At 35.9% G+C, this 24545-nt stretch overlaps 1 protein-coding gene across 11 annotated transcripts in view; it reads right to left on the reverse strand.

Moving 5' to 3' along the window:
* The window catches only part of UTRN (utrophin), a 504261-nt gene that overhangs the window by 158255 nt on the left and 321461 nt on the right, over positions 1 to 24545 (reverse strand). The window lies entirely within an intron of this gene.

The following is a 24545-nucleotide window of genomic DNA, read 5'->3' on the forward strand; positions in this document are numbered from 1 at the left end:
CAACTTTGCTTAATACCCAAATAAATTCTTCCTCCCCTTTCCACACAGGCCAAACTTCCCTCAAAACATTAAGTTTTACAGAGGTCACTAAGATATTACATAATTAAACTTTTTTTTTTTACATTTAGACAAACTTATTAATAGTTCAGCCTTTTAATCTAATAAAATCTATTTCTAAAATTTAAAAAAGCATTCTCATAAAAATGTTTATCCTCATTAAGAAATAAAAAATAATGACAAAATAATATTTCTCCTGTTAAAAAGGAGAATATTTTGTTCACTTTTATAAAGTAAATTTGAGTGTAGTTTAAGTAAAATAAGAATTAATATAAATTAATAATAAAAATTGGTTCAGACTTTGAGGAAGTACTTTGGCAATTTGTATCAAAAGCCTTAAAACTGTTGAAATTACCTATCCTAAGAAGATTTATGTATAAACACATTTATCACATTGATTGTTTTTAAAATAAAAAAGTAAAATTTTCATAATATACATTAATGCTAGTTTATTATTAGGTTTTAAAATGGAGGAGAAAAAACTATATATTATGATGTTAATTTAATTTTTAAAGTAGGTGTTTAAATTAGCCTATGTGTTTGTAAATCACTGCACACACATACATTAGAAGACTACAAGAAATAAATCAAAATAGTGCAATCTCCGTATAAGAGGATTAAAGATGATTTTAGTTTTCTTCTTTACACTTCTCTGAGTTTCCAAGTTTCTATAAAAAACAGGGTTTCTTTTTGTAATTAAACAAATACAACAAATTTAAACTTTAAAATACAGAAGGTCTTATCAATTGTTTAGTACTCTCCTGTTATAAGGTTGTCAACTCAATTTTCTATATTAATTTGGCAATCACCTTTTCTTCATGAATAAATGGGATGTGTAGCTAACTCTAGTGTGACAGCCACTACCATCCAACAACTGAGTATGAACTTACAAACAGAAAAGCAGACACCAGAAGGGGCCATGAAGGTGTGGGGTGAGTCTCCATGGCATTAATTGGTAAGGAATATTAAGGCAACATATTGCAGAAATAAAAATTATATTTCTGGTAATGAATCAGAATTAGTAAAAGAAGAGCAAACTCAAACACTATAATTTTGTTACACTTCTCATCTTCAGTTTTCCTTTATAATCATCATTCTTCTTTAGTTTCTCCAACTCTAAGTGAGCACGGTAAAAATTTAAACAGAAATTCTTCGAATTCTCAGAATGCTATTATTAATTTAGAACTTACTCCTGATAAGCAATCCATGTATTCCATTAAGAACCAAGGCTTAGCGGCCAGCGTTGAAGTGACTGCTCTTCAAGCATCTACAGACCTACACAAACCAGGACACATGGAAAAGCCTTGTACAACTCACTACTCCAATCAGCATGGTAAAAAGGTGTCACACGAGGTTAAGGGGCAGAACTGCTGTATTATAATTTCTGGGAAGATCTGTGACATCTAAGATGACATTAATAGGATCATATTTGAGAGATGGGAGAGGTGAACACAAAGTTTGATGGACGGCTTCTGCAAAATTTATGCTCTAAATTTGCAAGCCCATTGGTCTCTGGGTTATCTAACAACAAAGCCAAATCAGGTCTTCCTGCAAAGTGTAATCTGAGTACACCCAGAATTAGGGTTAACCACTGAACAAAAACTCTAACATTGTTGACTCTTCTGCATTTTACTAGCACCTCCATCCCAGAGAGTACACAGCAGACACTGATGGGGAAGCAGGGAAACACAGCCAGATACTGATTCACGGTTCTCAGGCTGGGCAACAGTATGCATGTAAATGGCAATCTGGTTGTAAATTTAACTTGGGAGGTTTCAAATAGAGATTCTCAGTAAAAAAGAAAAAGAAAAGGAAACTTCTGCTGAAAGATTCTTTGATGACATCTCCTGAACAACATAGTCCTATCCTTTAGAATAGAACTGTGTTATTTTTTGTGTCCTGAAATGCATTTTAAGACATCCAAAGAGATATATCAAAAGCCAAGTTTTAAACTTCGGCTGTAAATATGCATGATAGCCATCTTTCTCAAAAAGCTCAGTGACAGAGTAAATAAGCAAGGCCTCCCTTTGCTCTGTATTGTCAAGGAGAATTTGGCCTCTAATTTCGTGTGCAGGTTCCTAAACATCATTATCAGTGTCCCACACCTAAAATCACAAGGCAACTTCAAACCACAACTTCCTGTAGCAGCCTGGCCTATTTGCTTCTTTTCATATTCAAGAGACATAGAAAGACAGAAGCACATCAAGATTCATAAATAGTTTCCTCAGTTTCACAGGAGCATTCCACAACATGAGGAAATTTGGATACCAAAAGCACGAAGCACATTTGCCTCTTCACTTCAGATCAGGTGATGCCTTTTCCAATCTGGCCACAATGACAGATGGAGTAAAACAAAACTGCATCACTGGCCCAGTCAACGATCGTAAGTATTTCCATAATGTTTTGGTTAAGAGCACCACCAGTGATCATATATTCATGTTGCAACATAAGTTTCAATATGTGGAAAACCCTTCCACACATGAGCCTCATCAAAAATTAGGAAGAAAATCAACAACCAGAAAATGATCAAAGAAAAGGAAATCAGCATACATTGTTTTTTTAATTTAACATTTGGTGGCATATTTATTTGGCCAAATATATCAGGAGCTCCTAAAGACAGAAAATCATCTTAATATTTCTTCTGTATTCTTCAGAGTCTCTGTTACACAGAGGAAGTCTAATGAAAAATAGATGTATATGGATAGACAGATACGTAGATAGATACATAGACGGATGGATGCAAAATTGCATAAATGAATGTATGAATAAGTTCATCTTGATAGACTGGCATATTAGCCACTGTAATGCCAAGAGAAATCAGACAAATAATTAGAAGGAAATGTAGTAATCATTTTGTTTAATCTCTTCGTTCAAAAAATTTAACAGGGAGAAATTATTATTTAGAAGCCTGCACTGCAAAGCCTTGCCTAAGCTCTTCGCTGGAAATTTAGAATTACCCGCAGTTAATGAATCATGCTCCTTCATAGATCCCTGTGTAATGATGCACTGGTTTTAAAATCAAAATGCCAGCATGGGAGTCTGTCAGATCATGACCCTGATGTAACATCAAATGCTAAAATAAATTAAAGTTCTATGAAAGAGGGTTAACTCCCACTGCGCAGCTGGGAGACTTGCCCTACTAATGCTTACCTCTGTCACCTGGAAGCCTTTCTGACCATTAAATAAACATTAAAGCACAAAATGGTTATTGATAGTTAGTTATGGGAATGTAATCCATCTAGAAGCACAAAACAATGCTCTTCCAACCATTTAACATAAGCCAGTCATGTGCAAAGAGGGACCCCAGCAAAGTATTCAAGCAGTTAAACTAACATTTGAAAACAGAACAGAAGAAATATTTTAAGAATTCACTCGAAAGGCTTGCAGTGTACTTTCAAACAATGTAAGCATAATGTAGAAGGTTAAGAAAAGCTAGGGGTTAGAATAAAGAGACCACATATTTTTCTCTAAGTAAAATACCATCAAAAGCCTAAAATGCACACTTTCAGAAGAACCTTGCAGAAGACAGCTACAAAAGCTCACAGAGGTTCACTGATCAACAATTAGTCTTTTTTTATACAACACCCACTACCCAGGTCAAAATAAACTGCACAAATAAAGCAAAACATTTATTCATTTACTTACTTAATAATTGATATTTTAATACCAGTTTTGCCCTAACTGGACATTTCTTTAATGATATAACGCATAGAGGTATTATATGCAAACACTTTATAATGTAAATCACATACATTTTATTTCTTTATAATGTTCTATAATCAAGTAGTGGCCGCAACTGTGTAAGCAAAAATATTTCCTTAGATTATTATAAACAGAACTGTTTGAACCCTCTTCTAAGAAACAGAGATTTAGAATAGTACCACTAAGAAGTCTTCAACAACTAAGTTGGTATTAGAATAGATTCATCCTCTTTGGGCCTTGCTGACATAATTTTGGTTTATTTTTGCATGGCATATTTACCTAACCTTACATGGCCACAGAAGTGTTTTCTCTGAAGGAATCCTGACCCCTTTTCTGAAGGTGAAGAAGTGAGGTTAGCAACAACTTCCCAACTATATCCCAAGGCTCAGGCTAAATCAACAAAGTTAACCATTAGGGGAAAAGAAATCCACTGTTCCTTTCAAAAGTGAGACCGAAATTCAGAGATAGTTTAGGATTGATTGTCAAGAGCTCAGTTGGATCACTGCCTGAGTTTCAGGTTTTGAAAATGAGGGATCATACCTTTTAAAAAACAGTCATGTATCACCTAAAAAAAATACAACCTAATAATATCCTCAAAGGTCATTACGTGCTATGTAAATATGCTTTGAGACAGTTTGTGAGACTTCTGGGATAGTGAGTTATTGCAATTAACTAATCAATTAATTATTACAATTAACTTGCTGATGTCAACAAATTATTCAATTAATTATTTATAAACTATATTTTCTTTCAACAACTAATCTCATAAATTTTAACCACTCTATTAATAATTATGGAATCACATTTTGACAGATAAAAGAGTGGTATCACCTGGTCTACAGCAGTATTTAAAAAGTAAGAAATCGGACTTCCCTGGTGGCGCAGTGGTTAAGACTCCTCCTGCCAATTCAGGGGACACGGGTTCGAACCCTGGTCCGGGAAGATCCCACATGCCCCAGAGCAACTAAGCCCTTGCGCCACAACTACTGAGCCTGCGCTCTAGAGCCCGCGAGCCAAACTACTGAGCCCGCATGCTGCAACTACTGAAGCCCATGTGCCTAGAGCCCGTGCTCCGGAGAAGCCACCGCAGTGAGAAGCCCGCGCACCGCAATGAAGAGTAGCCCCCGCTCCCCGAAACTAGAGAAAGCCCATGTGCAGCAACCAAGACCCAACGCAGCCAAAAAAAAAAAAAAAGTAAGAAATCAATGCCAGTAATGTTCTTTTCCCATTATCTGTGATTATAAATATATGTTAGACAATAGAGTAGGAAAAAAGTTAAATTACTAAGTGGAACAAATTTACAATTAACTGCACTTTCCAGATAGTTTGAACAAGCCAACTTGAAATGATAGAAAATTAAGAAACAAAGTACATTTTAAATTCCAACATAGCAAACACTGCTATCAAGAAAAATATTTTTCACAACAAAATAATATGTTCAAAATCCTTGACTCTATACCAATTGTTACTAAAACATACTAACATCCTAGTGAGTTAAAATACAGTGGCTTTCCTTCTGAGGTGCACATTATATAAGCAGGTTTGATCTGCACATGAACACGAGTTTAAGAACAGTTATTAACAAATGTTTTCAAGTTATCAAACTATTGCCCCACCCTAATTCCTAAAATCAGACTGTATAAATGAAACCGAACAAGTTTGAAAACCCAGTCAAAGGTTTTTGTATTTTAAAAGTTTTAAACTACAGTCCTGGGGCACCCAACTCTTCAACTCCTGACCTGTGAAAAAGCAGTTCCTATCGCCCAGAAAGCTCTAATTTTCTTCCCCAACACACATCTCCCACATATAAGCCCACAATCTCAGTTCCTTCCTTAATTTTAAAGTCATCTTAAGTCCCAGTTTAAATATCATTTCTCCAGGAGAAACTTCACTGCACTCAGGTTAGATTATGTCTACCTGTCGCTCTTACAGCTACCTCCTTTTGCTCAGTCACAGGCTTACAGAATACAGACTTGTTTAAGGTCTGTATCCTCCTACTAGGCTGTAAACTCAAAGAGTGGAGGTCTACCCTGTTATCCACGCCATCCTTGAATTCAGCCCAGTGTCTGGTACATACTGTGTACTTCATAAATATTTACTAAATATTAAAGAAAGAGTAGACCTTGAAATTGGAAGTTGACTGTGTCTTTCCAGGATAAAATTTTTAAAAATTAGATATTGCAAATTGAGCAGCAAAATATAGCTTCAAATTATAATTTTAAATATTGGTCATCCTAAAGGATGTCAATATCATAAAGGAAATTTAGCATTGAGCGGTTTCTCTCTGTGTTGTCACTATGGGAAGCATCTTTCCCAAAGGATTCACCACGAGAGTGGTACTACTCAGACTCCCTCTCTCTCTCTCTCTCTCTCACACACACACACACACCCCCTTAGAGAACTACCATTACCATTAATCATCTAGTAGCAGAACTGCATAAATTAATAAAAGGCAACAGTCACTCAAGATGTCACTAAGCTAAAATTGTCCATTATTCTATCCTCTGTGACTACTAAATAAATGGAACAGACAGTACACAGTGCAGATGGCCAAGTACACCAATATATTAACAGCCACTGAGTCCATCAGATACTTCCATTATGAAGTATTTTCAAGGAGAAAATCAATTCATTAAAATCAAGGTGGCAATAAAACCAACTCATAGGCTGGATTTCAGAAGGGTGTCTTGGTGGATCAGCTTTCTGTGTCAACTGTGAGTCTGAAGTCTCTGTAGAGTCACCCTGGTCACAACTGCTCTCCCCTCATCACCTGGTTGGGTAATTAGGACCTGCTTGCTGGCTGGCACTTTTTGCCGTAAGGTCATCCTCTCTTGGAGAGAAGTTCCTGTTTCAACCTCCTCTTTAAGACCACTCTGGGGAACATGTGGTTCCCTTCAGTCAGGGCTTCCTGATCCTTGGTGAGCTGTCACCTTGCGGAAACAGTAGAGAATGTTTCCGGTCCCCTGGATCCCCAGGAACTCTGAGTCCCAAGTGCAATTTGCCCATCCTGCTAATGCTGGAAAACCACAATTCTAGCATCACACATTTTGGGACTAGATAACCAGATTACAGATCCCAACGATATGCCAAACATCCATGTGTGAACAGATACCCAAATATAGGTCACAAACCACTAGATTTCTTTAAAATTCAAAAAATATCAACTAGATATCCCCTTTCAATTTATCTCACAAACAAACTGCTGTCTTGAAGTTACGCTGAAGGTCTGCTGTCATCTGGAAATTTCAGTTATCTGACCAGTCTTCAACTTTTCAGATTAACATTATTGGAAGACCCACGACTATCCCAACCTTGTACTCTAGTTTTCTTAAAGCCTGAAATGGTTTCAGGAATCCAGCAAAACACCTTTTGCTCTGGGAACTTAAACATCAGCCCGAACTATTATAATTACTGATAAGAAAAGTGTTAAATCACCAAGTGTTAAATCACCGTGTGATCTGCTCTAGAAGCAGATCACTAATATTGAGGAAAAGATAAGACTAAGGAAACTGAAAATAAAGGGACTATGGGAAGACCATTAGCTTCCAAAGGTATCATGTGGCTTTTGCATTGGAGCAGTAAGCCTTGGTCATTCCCTAGAACTGGCATTTTTGCTTTCAGAGTTGGGGGAAGGTAGTTGTATTTGAGAGGTGTGAGGTAGTGGTACCTTTCCATAATACAGTTTTCCTGGCAATGAATCAATGTAGCATAGGCTAAATATATGAGACAGCTTTTGTGAAAATACACAAAGGATTTTTTTTTTAATTGAGTTGGAGAAAAATACATTCATGTATGACAACTTCCTACAGATGAAATATGGCAAAGAGATTAACTTTCACATAGATTTTTATAAAGGCATCTAACACAAAAATAAACATATATGGAGAACTTCAGACTGTGAATGGCAGCAAGATTGTTTCTCTGAATTTGCTCTTTGTCTCAAAAAAAAAAAAAAATCCCAAATCAAGCTTTTGACAGGACTAAGCCTGTAGGCTTCTTTTACTGTCAATTTAACTACTCAAAGAAAAAATAAGAAATATGCATTAAAGGAGGAAACTAATATGACCAGAACTGGTAACTTTGTCAATAAAATAGCCAAAAAGCTGAGGCAGGTTACTAACTTCTGGTATCTGACCTAGGCTTTCAAGACTAATAGCAGCAATTACAATACAAAAGGCCAGCTATTGACCACAATTACTGCCTCTCAGGGGGGTCTAAGTAATGAATTATTCATGTAACGTAAGACCTATATACCTTTTTAGGAAGAAACAGACAAATCTATACAAACCAAGCTAACAGACCTCTTTATGGTCATAAAGTTTGTCACCTGCTGTTACCAGCTGCCATAAAGAAAGTTTCTCTAACCTCCTCCACCCCTTCTAAACGGTGAGCAAGTTGACCAGGAACCGTCCTTTACCCTCAGGAATGTAGGTGCTTAATAACATATTAAAGGGAGAGGTCAAAGTGAACCCTGTGTTACAGTCCTTACTATGACAGTTGGGGTGCGGGGAGAGAACCGGGAAGGAGGGAGCATTCAGCCAGGAGAAGCGAATTCTTCTTTCTCCACCCTCTTCCCACTGCACTGTTTCTACCATCAGGAGGCAAGCAATGACTGCAATTGTTTTGGAAAAGCTTTCAAACTTTTCAAGTGACACGGTTTTACGCCTTTTTCCCCGGGCAATTGTGGTTTTGTAAGAAAAAGCCCATTATTCTGTAAATGACTCAATACAGTCTTGCTTATATCTGTACTTGCAATGAACCATAGGGTATTCGTGGTGAGAGCCACAGAGTACATCTTTAACAAATGATAAGTAATTGATTTATGCACAGAGAGTACTTCATCCCTTTCCTTTCTTTAAAGATGGGAAGTTGAAAGAACATTAGGTGTTTGGCATCCAAAGGCTAAGGAAGGCAGAAGCCCATGAGCAGCACGTGGAGGTTTTCTGTTTTAACTGTAAATGTAAGGTAGCCTTTGGCAGGCTAGACTCAGTCCTACTAGAGTGTGCCAAGAACTTCCCCATGGAAAAAAGAACTAAATGCAAAAATAATGATCCAAGCATTAAAGCTCCACAGTGCACACAAGCACTCCACATTTAAGACAGACAGAACCAGAAAGAAAAGGGAGAAGTCTGAGGTCAGATGTGCCATCGTCACTATGAGGCATCCTCTCCTGACTCTCAGAACTGAATCTTCAGAAAAGAGGCTGGAAAAGTCAGTGGTCGGCCACTGCAGGGAGGTAAACCTGAGGGGTATGGAAAACAGAACCCAGGCCTGATGAAGTCAGACTTTGGCATGAAAACCCAGTGTTGTTGCTGGTTGGTTTTTTTTTTTTTTTCCAAAATAACTTTCAATTAAATTACCAGCCGACTTGAGTACAAAGGATCTCTTCTGATGTGAAATTCTAAAACTGACAGGCATCATGAGAAGCCCTCCTGACCAAAGGAAAGATTGCTAACTTGATCTTTAGTTGAAAAAAAGATTTTTTAAGAGGATATCAAATCAAATGCCTTAGAAGTTATATTAAATAATCAGAATCAATAGACTATCCGCCATCTAAAGGCATAGTAAAAAAAAAAAAAAAAGACAAGAAAAGGAAGAAAGAAAAAAGTACATTGATGAAGTCTGCTTTCTGCATACCTTTTCAAATTTTGTCAGCAATTCCCGTAAGCTGAAGTTCAGACCAATCATCGTCCAGTAGCCCTTGAAGCCTACATCTTTCTGGCAAACTTCCTTCAGACAACAGCGTTTAACTTCTAAAAACCGTATCTTTTCTGGCTATACTTTAAAACCCTTTGTAAAATCCTTTACAAGCCTTGCCCTTGAGCTATGGTCCATGAACAGCAGCAGCTTGCGCTGGGACATTTTAGCCACCCCACCGTGGGTCCAGGATTTCATGGACTTCAGAGTTCGCAAGGAATAGACCTGCTTGGATGTTCTCTGGTAGCTGCGTTCCACGAGGCTGGCATGGTCTCCTTTTCCTCTGGAAAGCCCAGGATTCCCTTCTGTTCACCTCACTAATGACCTGCAGCCCACAACTGTTCTCTCCTGGGCCCCAAGCTTAGAGTTTGTTCTCAATTACACAAAGCAAAAAAGAAGCTATATCCTGGAAACTTGCATGAGAGAAGGCAAAAAAAAAAAAAAAAAAGAAGAAAAAAAAAGAGCCAAGTATTACCAACTTCCTCCATTCAGACTAGTCTCAAGAAGAAAAAGAAAAAAAAAATCCTGGGTAAGGAGCCAGTTTTCAAAAAGCATGACTTATGTAGAGTTCGAACAGCAAGGAGGGCACTCTTGTCTGAAGAAACACCCAAACATGGGACAAGAGACCACCGGCTTGCACTCTCCCAGACACTGGCAGCCTGCGTTGCTATGGTAACCACCAAGCTAGTTTCAATCCATTTCCCTAAATCAAGCTATGCCTTAGGGATGCTGTGTCAGTGCAACAGAGCTAACTTATTGAAAAAGCTGTTCTAGCCACCGGGAGAAAAGTTTAAGCAGCAGGTCTCATGGTCCCCTTTGCAGAGTTTGCGGCAGGGAGGGCAGCCTCATCAGCTTTGGCTCGCCGATCTGACAGGAGTGTGGTAATCCACTTCTCTTTCCAGCAGTTGTTTATTATTTTAATCAGCATCCTCCCTTCCACCACCCCTCACACACAGTTTAAAGTGAAGCTCACTCCCACTTCCTGGAGACCTCCCCGCCCCAAACTGCAGTACAGTATCTCTCAAATTATCTCAATCCTGAATGATCACAAGATCCATATTCCACTTTGGAGCCCACCCAAGAAAATAAAAGGGGCTGAGTGCACAGAACAATACAAATCATCAAACAAAACATGTGTGGTCAATTGTATTCTTTCTAAAAAGGTTTTGACAGTAAAGTGGATGGGGAAAATCCTTTTAAAGGAAAGTTGCTTTTTTTTTTTAATCTCATTGACTGTTTTCATGTGGGGAATATACTTGTTTCCAAAATAAAACTTAATAAGAGAAACTACTCAAAATATGAGTAATAACCAGTTATTTTTAAATGTGCCCTCCATTTTGATATTAAATTATTACTGGCACCGAGAGAAACACTATCTTCTACAAAGTGTTAAGAGTTTAAATGCTTTCAAAGAAAAAGTTGAATCCACTGCTATTATGGACATTTGCGCTGCTACTATGGACATCATTCCAAGGCAAAAATGTGATTTTGTTTTTGCATTATATAGTTATTTAGTATAACAATAAAAGTATGACAGATATGTTCATATGAAACATATTTCTCTAGTTGTGTGCAGAATTTCATCATAAATATGTAATGCTCATAAAAGTGACACTCTCACAAATGGAATGATGTTAATCTTAATATAACTAAGTTTTTTTTTTGCATCAGGGCATAGAGGAAAGGAAAAAATAACCCTGATATTAGAATGTGTATCTCCTAACAGGCTATTTGAATTACTTAAATATCAAAATTGTTAGCACTCATATGGAGAAAGAGATTCTATTAACAACAGAAAAAAACCAAAATGCTATCAGGGAACAGTATACAATGTAGTTATTATTTTTTGGATTTGCAAACCATTTTTCTTTCCACGTCATTCTCAACTTATTCATATCAGTATTTAAATAGCATGTGTTTTACATATGCGGATCTGTACAAAATTTAACAAGCTTTCATAAATATTTTCATCATTTATTCATAAAAACCAACATGTCTCCAGAGGCAAGCTGGCTTTGTGAGATTTCTAGCAGAATGTGTTTCACCTCAAAGTGCCCAATTCAGATTTATAGATAGACGCTACTAATTTCAAAAACAAGTTTGGTAAACTGATTGTCCAGAAATTTATAAATAAAATTAATCTGTGCAGTTTGTATCCAGAAAGAAAGCACTGACATCAGCATGAAGACCAATCATCAGAAACAGAGAGAAGAAACTTATACAGAAATTGACCAGGCCAACCCAGATCTGTGAGGGCTCTGCGGCCACATGCTGAGATCTTTCAGCAGCAACAAATAAACTTTTTACATAAATACAAGACAAAAGCAACCACCAGCACCAATACCACCTCCAGCACCACCATCACAAAAAAATAAATAAAGGAGAGAGAGAAAAAGAACAATCTTTCTCAGCTGGGCAAACTTCCAACTACCACCCAGGGTGCTGGATGACTGTGATGGGAGACATGTGCAAACATGCAACCCCCCATGCACATATCAGAAGAGCGAATGAAATAAAAACTCTCTGTAACAACAGAGAGTACCACAGTCTTTCTCTTAAAAACAGTCTTATGTTTAGAGGGTTTTTATACCAAGACAAGAATGGTCTCATTAGAGCTCCGAATATCTTGTATCCTTAGATACAAGATTCCCTTCTTTATCAGGGAAAAGAAGCAGTGTATTAGGGAATCTTCCCAAAAGACAAGAGCAGGGGAAACTTTATCAGCATGATTGGCACTTCAGTCCTAGAAGAGATAAAGACAGCATAAGGAAAGAGAGGAAAAGTATGTTCTCACATGGAATTCTAGAGTGGAGTGTCCAGAAGTCAGAGCCTCTGCCAGCCACTCACCTCCCTGATGCTCCCTGCAAATGCTCGATACCCATTCTCAGGACTGACATCCTCTGCTTGGGGAGAAAAGGGAATACTTAAATAAAGCTCCCTACTCACAGTTATAAAATATCAAAAACTAGGAAGATACAGATGAACCTAGCTATGATGACATCCTTTTCAGGAGAAAAATGGAGGAAAATACTCAGTGGATCCACATGGAACCATTCAAAAGAAAAAATGTTTAAATGCTCACCTAATTTTAATAAGAGGGTAACTATATCCTCACTAAAACACTGGAAAGCAACTAAAAATGTTAGTTTTTTAAATTGAGGTATAACTGACATTAACAATAGACAACTTATTTATGTAAAAGTCCAAAGATATTCCATAAAATTCAAATAGCTAAACACTTAATATACTATTCAAAAAGTACTGTGCTCTTTGATAACTGAGTGACACATTAGAAGAAAGACTTGTAAAATGTAAATGTGAATTGTTTTTATAACTGTGAGCACATTTTATTATGTATTTGTGTTTGATATCTATAAATAGGAATACTTTCTCAGTTTAAACTCTGTATACAAAATAACCTCTTGGTAATATTCCTTACATCTCCATAGCCCTTTCTTTTTTTTAAACCAAGTACCTCTTCGATAAATTATCTCCTGTAATTCTGTAATCATTAAAACAAAAAATACAGGCCCCCAGTGAAAGCACTGCATCACTAGAGAGACTTAGTAAATTGGATGATGAAATCTGAAGTAGTTGACATTTTGCCAGTCTAAACTAGTGTGCAAATAAATTGTGCACTAAACCTTCGAGAAGTGGAATAAACATAATATAATACTATCAATCTGTTTGTAGCAGATCAACAAACACTGACTATCCTAAGATTCTCCAGTTAAATAAACCATGCCTCAAACATAGACAACATAGTTCCATGAGAAAGAGGTTACAGAACCAGAGAGAAGCACAGGAAAACTCAATAAAGGAATCAGTAAAATCTAAACCTAAATTACTTAATAAAAACCACATTCCACTGCCAAAATGAAGAGACCTAAATGTATATACGGCTTTGGCAAAAACTTTCAAAGGCTAGGTTAATTTAAAAACTTTTTACACTTAAAAACTATATTTCATTTAATTTGTTAAAAGATGACTTACTTATTTAGCAATTTCATCAAGGCAAGAAGACATTCTTTAGGGTTCAGTCAAATATAAGCAAAAAGAGAAGTCTAAATGCTTTGCTGGAAAACAATTTATGCCTTCCCCATATAGTGGATCCTAAAGTACCCTTCTCACTAAACATAAACTTCACATTTATAAACACTGTAAAGACAAAGTATGTTTTCTATGCAAAACCTAACAGGTTTCTCTTTATATTGGTCAAGATAAAGAACAAAAAGAAAAGAAAAGAAAGGCTTCTTGGGAGCCTCTAAAGCAAAGCATATGGAGGTCAATAGGTGACTACAAATAAATCAGTACATCATGGCTTTATTCAAATTGAAGAGCTTCAGGCATGGGTAGAAAAATTTACTTATTGTAAACCCATTCAGACTTAAGGAAAGATCCAGATTATAATGGCTTTGAAAGGAATATACACAATTATCTTTTTCATAACTTTTCTAACTTGGGGTTTATTTTAAAACCAACATAGACTCTACACCCCAATCATGATCTGAGATTTCAATCCATTGTCTACTGCCGCTGTGGTTCTACTGAGGGGAGACTACGTTACAGCTTTCTAGTTAACATCAGCCAGCAACCAAGTCTGTCAGCTGGTAGCTATTTAAAGTAATATACAGCCCTAAAGGGCAGAAGGTTCAGCCTAAAATGGAGGCCTGGGCCCCCTGATGAAAAGCGGAACTCTCCTTTTATCCCAGGAAGTTCAGGCAATATGCTTTGTACACAAGGAGTTATTTTTAACGTTCATCTCTTCAATAACGTCATCTATTCTGATAATTATGCAGGTAGCAATTGGGAAATAAAAATTATAATTCATAAGAAAAAGATTCTATAAGTATTTCCATAACCTACGCCCAGAAGACTCTACTAGACATGTTTAAAGGCACAAAGAGCTTTTTTTTCTTAAGGGGAGTGGATGGGTGCGGGGGGGGGGAATGGAGGAAGAAAAATGCCAGCTGATCTGCTTCTGAATTAGCCAAGCAGGTGCAGGGGTCAGCCTTGAGCAACCTTCTAGATATTTAATGATTCAGACAGCACTTTATTAGGTGACTAAAAATAATGCCAAGATACGTTAATGTTTCAAAACCATATCCTTCCTAAAAATATGCAGCATCAGACAAGAGTGAAACCATCTCATACGGCCGAGCCTCACAATTCCAGATGTGTACTGACAGCACAAGCCTGTGGGATACGCAACCAAATTGCACAGGGCTTTGGAGAAGGTCCTTAAAGATTTTCTAAGGGTTTTCCAACTTTCCTCAGCTCCCCAGACTGAGAAAATTAAAGCCAAAATCGAAATACAAATTTTACTAATAACAACGAATGTGTCAAGATAAATCAAAATTGAAGGTGCTGTTTTCACTCCTAAGTAACACATTGGTACTCTTCCCAGGAGGGCAGTGTTTCTACAATCTGAATATGTATTCAAAAAACTGGACATTCAGTGAACCCCGAAGAAGTTCAGACTTACTCAGTGAGATCAGCTATGCTTACGTGTATAAAAGAAGCAGGGCTTTTGTGATGCTTGCAGGCCCATCCATTCAGAGCTGAGTTACTGCTTCAACTCTGATCCATGTTCCTGCCATCTTCCTGCTTAGTGTCCCATTTGGAATTCTCTGCAAAATCACACCCCAAACCTACTTCGACTCCTTAAGCATGATCCACCCTCACTAGTCTCAACAATAACCAGTCAATACACTTATCACATGAACCATTTATGTTTACAAATATGGCTCCCCTCAAAGTCATAGAGTACAATCATCCTTTTTTTCCCCCTGAGAATCTTTAATTTTATTTACTTTCTGTACCTTTATCTCCATTCCCTCATATATTTACACTAAGCAACGAGTTCTCCATTATGTCTTTGTTTCTGTCCCAAAAAGTTTCAAAAAAGTACTCTATAGACAGTGAACCCAGACAATGCATTATGCAGCTCATAATAAAATCTGTAGGCTGACTAGAGAATGAGGAATTCCTATGTTTGATAGCATTAAGTTAAGCCATTACATTTCCTGGAGATTATTAAAAGCAGAGAGTTGACTTTTAAAAATCTGCCTAACTTGGGGCTGGGGATCATTTAGCAATATTCATCAAACAGTAAAATGCATATAAACTTTGAGTCAGAAATTCTATCTCTAGGAATTTAATTTGCAAGCATGCGTACACACATATGTACAAGGATGCTCAGTAAGTCATATCTGACGTAGCAAAAAGCTGAAAACAATCTAAATGTCCATCAGTAGGTAACCATGTAAATAAATTATGGTGGAGTCCCACAAAGGAATGCTGTACAGCTATGGGAAAGAGGGTGATGGTAGTTATGTGCTGATAAGAAGTAACCTCTAATATATATGTGTGTGTCTGTGTGTATACATATATATATATTGAGATTGATGTAGTTATGTTAAGGTACAATATATGACATACAGACAATATTTCTGGACTGAGATAAGAAAATAGCAATGACGGTTACCTCTGAGAGAAGGATTGGAAATACCAGTGCCTAGAATGGGACCCTTTCTTTTGTCTTTTCTAGTGTGTGAACATTTCACCATGGGCACATGGTACGTTTTCCACACAAAATTAAGTCAAGAAATAGATGGAAAATTCCCAAGGAAAACACATTTATCTTTCTATGTAGATAGCTATTAAAAAATGGTGGCCTCATTAGATCTGAAAGTAAATGCCACCGGAGACAATCATTTTTGTCTCTGAAAGCTTCAGAAGCTTTGAGGTGCCAGATGGTCTGACATTCTAGCAAATCAGCCCTCAATAGAAACAAGCCTTCAGCAGCAGTGGGCTGGTCAATGGTAAACTTTTCTAAAAGAGACAGAGACAAAGCCTTTTTGTTCTCATAAGTTACTCTATAACTAGTAACTCCAGCTTATTTAAGTAATAACTTTGTGTCTAAATAAGCATTATACAATTCAAGCTATTCTCTTCCTAAGGAAACCAGTACTCCTATTGTCATCTAATACTGTGATATTCTAATGGTACAAAAAATTGGGGAAGGCTTATAAAATCCATTGATATACACCCAAAAAAGATCTAGCCTGATTTGTTCAAGGCAATTGAAGTATGGTTTCATCTTTCAAACTGGGCTAAGTGATCCTACCTAGTAGGTTGGCAGAGAGATTTGAGTATCAGGGCTCACTAATGGTTTAAGAGGTGCTGCAAATACAAACAGCAATTTCTTTCATGGATCTAAGTTACAGTAGTGAGAGAGAAAAGACTGTGGACCCTGCCCTGCTTGTTGTGTCTGGAGAAGGTATCCTTGATGTTCTAACAAAATACTGCAGGAAATGTACCAGTACAGGTTAAGCAACATTGGGATACCAAGATCTGGCAACTTCTTGTTTAAGGCTATATCAAATAGTTGAAGGAGGTTTATAATCTCTGGCTCCATATTAAATATTGTCAAGCCAAGGGTTTAGAGCACAATTTAAACCCAAAATTTGATCTGGCAGGTGTTTTAACTTTAAAATAAAACTACGAGACGATTGTAGTAATACAGCCTTTGAAAGCACAACACCGAATCTAGTATTTATGCTTATAAAAGGAGTCCTGGCATCAAAATTATAACCTTGGGAGGCTAAACAAATACCCAAGTGATGTTGCTACTGCACAAAACCTTTTTGGAATATTGCTTCCGAGATGCCTTTATAATTAACAAGAAAGCCAAATAATAAAACTGATCTCATTTTTTTCGAACATATTGCCACTTTTACCAAAAGTTCTTGATACTGTCATATCAGCCCTTCTATTTTTAATTAATGGCTCTCCAAATCCCAACCCCAAAATATCTAAACTGTAATGTAGCATTGTTCAATAGAACTTTCTGCAATGGTGGAAATATTCTCTATCTTTGACGTCCAAAAGAGTAGTATGGCTATCGAATACTTGAAATGTGGCTAATGTGACTGAGGAACTACATTTTGATTTTGTTTAATTTTAGTTAATTTTAATTTAACTGTAAATAGTCACATGTGGCTAGTGGCCTTGCTATACATTCCAGGTGTTATTTCCTCACAATATTCTCAAGGATGTGCTTTTCTAACTTTCTCTAATACATACTTGCCTTTTTCTCTGTTGATAGGATTCTTTTCTCTTAAATAATAGCCTCCTTTTTTTCTATCTGTCCAAATTTTATCCAGCCATCAAGTTCCAATTCAATTTCCACCCTCTACTCAAAGCCCTGTACTATAGCTTTAACTCAATAACTTCCTGTCCACATTGGCTATCTCCATTATGCTGCACTATTATCCTGTACTTTACTTACACATAGCTTGTTTTGTTTAGAGGTTATTTTTTGAATTTGTTTTACCTTTCCTTTCACCTCATTATGGAGTAAGCTCTTTGAGAGAAGGAGAAAAAGTTAATTTGTGCCTCAAATGACCTGTAGACTGCTTAACATATGGCCATTGTTCAATAAATAGTTTTTAATTGACAAGAGTAAAACAATTAGAATTTACTAAAATGATACACCCTTAATGTGATTTTATAATTGAAGAGAAAGTCATGATCTTGGTAGACTCTTATACAATTACAAAGTTACTAAAGGAGTTCATCTAATTCAACTTTCAAGTAAAAAATTCTAGGGGTTGCTTTAATCCATCTTTCCATTTTCAGAAAGGATCCCAAGTTACTCTAAAATTTTGTACTTATCTGACTCATAAATTTCCCCAAAGAAAGAGAGGTGCTAGTCCTTCTGTAAACCACTCAAGTTTAACTTCAAGATAGAAAAAGTTAATTTGACTTTATTTCTTGAGTCATACTTTAAATTTTAAAAGAAAGGGCTGCCCTCTTGTGAAATGAGGTAGAAGATTTATCATTTTACTGACAGTTGAGTAAATACTGCAACAGGATAAAAAGTTAAATTTTAACATTAAAACAAAATAGAGCTTATCTCCAGATTGTATGTATTTCCCCCTCTGAAGTCTCTCCCTCCTGGTCTTGGTGAATTTTCCAAACAAATGAGGAATGGGTCGTCATAGTGAACTACTTACACTGTACTATAACTGCAAAATAATGAATGAATGAATGACTGGTATAGTTTCACAATAATTAGAATAAAAGATTGTAGTTTTTTAATTTGTATTACCGAGGGGAGAATGGGAGGAAGAGCCAGTGAATGGTACATGAGTCAATGACAACATGGCAAGTCTAAAGTCAACTCACTGTATGACACTGGGCAACAGTTGTCTTCAAGTCCACTTATTTCCATATAAGGTGAGTATTCTAATAATAACCCAACTGCATAGATTTGTGTTGAGATTAAGTGAAACAGCAGAGGTAAAATAAAGTCTAACAATTGCAATATATTTTGTCCTTTATTCAGGCAACTATTATGTGGTACTAGGTACAAGGTACCAGGTACAGATAATAGTTACCACTTAAAAAAAAAGCCATGAAAGTATTACTTTGAAGGAGCTCACATTCAGAGCTATCCATGAAAATACAAGGAAAATCCTTCCACGATTTCACGAAAAACAAATGTGAGCAGATTCACAATTCACAGAAATGACTGCTATAAATCCTATGGGCTTTAAGGATCCAATTAAATAGATCAATTTACTAAAAACTTCCTTGAGTGACAAATATAGATTATTTCAATCTAAGGGTACTAAGAACTAGAATAGGAAGGAAAAAAAAAACCAAAACCAAATTTAGTGTTATTTAATAGTCTCCTCTCTTTCCACAGAGTATGCTTCTTAGAGTGAGATTTCACTTCCCATCCCACCCACTCCTCTGGGAGTGAGATGAAAGGATGAGAGGTTAGCTGGACAAAGAGTAAAATAGTATATAGCAAGAGTAGACTAAACCATCTTGACTATTTTTCCAACATTAGCAATTCACCAGTTTTCACTTAGCCCTCACACTGGGACACACATGTGAATAGCTTCCATTTACACATGAATATTAGGAACTGGTGTGCCCATAAAAGAACATGTTTAAAACTTGGAACATTCTTTGACTTGATTCTCAGCACTCTAAGGGAGTTGTCTATTTAACGTAATCTTCAGGAAATTCTTTTGTAATGTAGAAGATCTTCTGTCAAATTAAAAGCCACCCCCTGATATATTTGTATTAGCAGTTTGAATTTTTATGCATGAGAGTTTTTTTTTTTAACTTGGTAAAACAACTGACTTCTTGACTCGTATTATGATAGAGAATGAAGGAGTGTCTAGATAGCGAGGTGAAAAAGTGCCTTAAGGAAGAGTATGGATCTTATATTTAGTAATGTAATACATTTTTGGTACAGATTCCTTTAAAAAAACCCTTAAAAAAAAACCTATAAAAATGCAGGAATGACAATCATGCTGTTCTATTATTCTAATTAGTTGCCTCTCTGTTCAAATACCAGACAGCCACAGAGGAACCTAGAAACATTTTGGTGAGCTGAGAAAAAAGATCTCCAATTAAATTTTAAGAAGAGAACATTAACATGCACATGACTTGTAACATTTTAAATTAAATAATGCTTTCATTTTACTGGACTTAGGCAAAAAAAAAAAAAAAATGTTGACTCATCATACACTTCAGGGAATGCTTCTAACAAATAAATGATGGTTAAGAAGGTGGGAAAATATATGCCTCAGTAACTTTTCAAGCTGAATAAATTACATTTCACTAATTTTCTTAATCTTGTACAGGGGGTAGAAATTTGACAAAGTGAACTGTTAAGTATGTACGGTAAAATAGAAGTCGACCTAAGTCTTGTTACCATTTATTTAATCAGGTAAAACAGAATCTGTTCAATGAGCCATATTAAAGATCAACAAGAAAAAGTTTTCAAGTTCAAAGAATAAGAGAAATGTGCCCCCCTAGCGTGTGCTTAATAATGTTTTCAATAAAGGTGTGTTGATTCAATGTGATGGACCAATGAACACCATTTTGACGTACATTTTTTTAAAGAGGTGCTTTCTCCCTCCTCCTCTCTCTAGCAGTCAACCCACTTGCTGCCAGTCAGGACCATGCTCCCAGCAACTCAGAACACTGACCAACACAGCTTTCTACATGTCTCCCTCCCCCCGCATTTTTTTCCCTTAATCCCCAACATCCCCTCTGTTCAGCACGAATTTGTTAATTACCAACTTTAAGGCTGCTTTCTCTGGTTCATTTTATTTTATTTTCTTCAGATTCATACTTATTTGCTCTAACCCTTAATATTTTGTCTCCTGTTGTTAATCAAAGAGCGAGGGCCAACCTACCTTGTTGACTTGTATTAACTACCTTGTTAATACTGCAAAGCACCATCTACCACGTGGATCATATTTGTGTCATTTACCTAAATCCTCGTGTTTTCTCTATTTTCAAATTGAACTAGGTGCAAGGTCCAAGTTGGAATACAAAAGTTGTCTTTGGAGCCATTAAATTTAAACACATCTTCAGACCAAATGCTTTATAATTAAACAGTATCTAAGTTCTATAACTGCTTATTTAAGTTAAACTACAATTCTATTGCACTAGATGAACAAAATTATGCATAATAATTAGGACAAACAAAATGATTATTTATAGTGTCCTCAAGAAAAAAAATTACATGAGAATAAGAATTCAGTTTAATCACTGGTATGGATATATTTCCAAGACTTCAGAGAATCTATGCCAACTAGATTTGAATTCATTATCACTATTTACTAGAAATGAGATAAAGCTGGTTTGTCTGATAAACTAAGAGTTATGAAATGCTAGTTATTTTTTTAAAAAACACTATGGAAAAATATAACTAAAAAACTGCTAGGGAAAAAAATAAATTAGGCCTCTAAAACTAAATGTATGATCAAATATATAATTAAACATATACCTAGCTATCATAATTTTCTCTTTATTTTAAAGCTCTTAGAATTATCATTAGGATATTAACAGTTTATACAACTAAATCATATCACATGTGTTATGAATTTTCTTCTTTTAATCCTTAATCACTCAAATGAGAGGTCATTATACCCTGAATACTCTGGTATTTTATACCAAAAGCCTAATTCAGTTTAGAAAATTATTATTGTACCTCTGTATGAAAGTCTGTATTTTGGATCTCTGGATCGAAAATGACATAAACATCAGCCATTGGAACTAGTCAGAGAGACTTTTTCAAAACTAATTTTAGAGTTCATTTAAAACAGCATAAGAGGATGATAAAGATAATACATATGTTCGGACCCACAAAATGGAGGCCATGCCAGTGGCCCAACCCAGGTCACAAATCTGAACCTAAGTCAGCTTGCACTTACGGGAAACACCTCATATCAAGAAAACAGCATACACCAATCACAATCAGCCACAGCTAGTTTACCTTACTCTAGAAAACGGGACCTTTTAGCCTTATAAGAAAATCCCGACCTCCTAGCTAACCATGTCCTTGTTTCCCCACTGCCTCTTCTAAATGCAATACAACTCACTTTTGCCACAAATCCCTCAGGAAGAGCACCCCATTGCTTGTGAGGCACTGTACTCTCCTAATCCATGGACTGCTTCCCTTGAATAAAGGACATCAAACTTACTAAATGGTATTATTTTTGTCATTTGACAAGGATGAAGATTAGGAATTTTTTCTTAATAAACACTGAGTTTTGTACCTGGTTCTATAGGGTTTTGCTTTTCCTAAATGGCACTGATTTTCTTCAGCAATTATGGGGCCATGCTTTTATTCACATATATCCCTCTCATGCAAATGTAAAAATAAATTATAGTCATATGTGACACCATATTAAAGAGAAAAGTTTCCTACTGATTTTTCTCTTTTCAGGAAGATGATGAAAATAATTAACTAAACCACAAACACGGCAAGCCATAGATACTAGAAACTCAACGGTACATGCAAAACGTAATTTTGAAAAGTGTACACATGCATGTATGTATAAGTATACAGCAGTACAATTTCTGATCCAGTCTCAGGACATAAATCTTTAATAAAACCCAGTTATTTATAAAATAAATGGAAACTTGCATATTTCCAACAAAACTATCCAATTCAACCTACTCGTCACTGGACAAAGTTAAACTCATTTTCTTGTTTTTCCTGCATTCAATACTTTTAACTTGAACCTAGACCTTGGGTAGTTCCCTTAAAACATATTATTTTCCAGTTCTTTCTGATAAATCAAAACTTAAAACTTCCACTTTTGAAGTCCCCTCCCCATTTCTTCCATGAAACTCTCTAATTCTAAAATGGTGACCACTCATTTTACTTTCTAGACCTCATCATTCTCTGAGAGAAACAACAGTCTTTGATAACACAGTACCTTTAACTTTTGCCTTATACTTTACCTCCATGCATCAACAAATTCTCCAGGACAATGTGCTATGATCTTCACTAAAGCTGTATGATTATGTTGGATGGAAGAGCTACTGAAAAAGAGTGCTTTGGGTTCTGATAGACTCCATGGGGAAATCAAAAGTTAGTCTATGTAAATTGAGGAGCAAAAATTATTAAATTAGGCTCAGAGTCAAAATTTTCTTCATTACAGAACATCTATTTAAGAAGCACATCCCATAATACATCACACAGTTGTAAATGTAATTTATGCAGGGAAGTCAATATAATAAAATCATACCAATATTTATTCCCCTAATTCTAAAGGTGACTACCCTTTATACTCAGAATAAACAACTGCCCTATTAGAAAAAGATCTCCTTCTTTATGGGTTGGGGATATTGTATCAGTGTCTTTAAAATTTTCTAAAAACAAAGAAATAATTTCCAGTTAAAAGATAAGAAAATGGAAAGTTCTGGAGTTCCTTGAGAGGGTGGAGGAAGTGGGTAGATTTGTGACATTTTATCTCTAAACTGACCTTCTGTCACTACTTCATAAAACAGTTGGGATTGAGCCATAAGCACTGCAACTTGTCTGAGAGGGAGGAAAGCAAACACAGAACACAGAAATTTAAAAACATTCCTCCCAAATACCTCAAAATATATTTTACCTCCTGGGATTAGGGTTAAAAAAACAAAAGATCGCATGAAAAAAAGAAATTGATTATGGCGAAAATGATATCAGATTAGCAGGAAGTTAAAGAGAAATGACTAGAAAGAAGATCTAAACATGACTAGGCCAACTAAGGAAAAAAACTGAAGCTTTATACAATATTTAAACCTCTGTGGACCCACACTACAAATTAAATCCACACCTGTGAAATTTCCTGGCTCCTAATACAGGGTATTTGTACAAGTAGTATAAATTTAAAGGAAAATTAGCTATGATTAAAAAAGAAGTTCAAACCATGCTTTTGCAGGTTTTTAACTAAGTCAAAATTGGCTAACCCACACACAGACACTCATTAAGAAAATATCATCTTTTCAAAAAGGGACATACACTCTATGCCTTGTTTGAGATCTCATTAACTTGGAATAAGTTCCAGTCAAAGGCAAACAGGTTTTACATACCGTACTAGATTTTAATTACAGCTAAATACAGTTGCTAATTTTGTATTCATGTAAACACCTGCACTGCCTGTGTCAAGATTCCTGAGCAATAAGATTTCTGTGAACCTAAAAGCATAAAATGGACCAATCACAAATTAATTACCTTATTCATGGAAATATTATTCAGATCTTGAGTATTTTTTCCTTATGAACTGAGTTCTGCTTAACGGAATTTACTGAAAGCAAGACAAACTCAAACTCTAAAATTAGTATTTTGTTATATCACTTAGTATAATATCCAGAATCTATGACTACCTTAGGACCAAAGAATAATTTCAATAATCCATTATTATCATTGGTGAGAATGTGTTAGGATCACTAAGATACTAACATTTAAGGATGTAATTTTTATTAATTCATCCTCCTCTATTCCAGAAAAAAAAATTCTCTTATTTTACTTTACTTACTTATTAGTCTGAAATAGAAAGTCTTTGTCCAAGAACTTTTGGTCTTTAAATAAAAAAGGGGGAAAAAAAAAACTGGCAATACAAACTACTTCAACTGCATTAAATGAAAATAACTCCAGTACATTTTGGATTGCAAAAACAACAAAGATCACAGTTGAGAAGCAGCTCTTTTAAAAACATTTTGATCTATAATATAAATATTGGGACCATGTTGGCAGACTTTCATACAAACCCCTAATAATA

The sequence above is a fragment of the Balaenoptera musculus genome, chromosome 12 (assembly GCF_009873245.2).
Source record: "Balaenoptera musculus isolate JJ_BM4_2016_0621 chromosome 12, mBalMus1.pri.v3, whole genome shotgun sequence".
Lineage (NCBI taxonomy): Eukaryota > Metazoa > Chordata > Mammalia > Artiodactyla > Balaenopteridae > Balaenoptera > Balaenoptera musculus.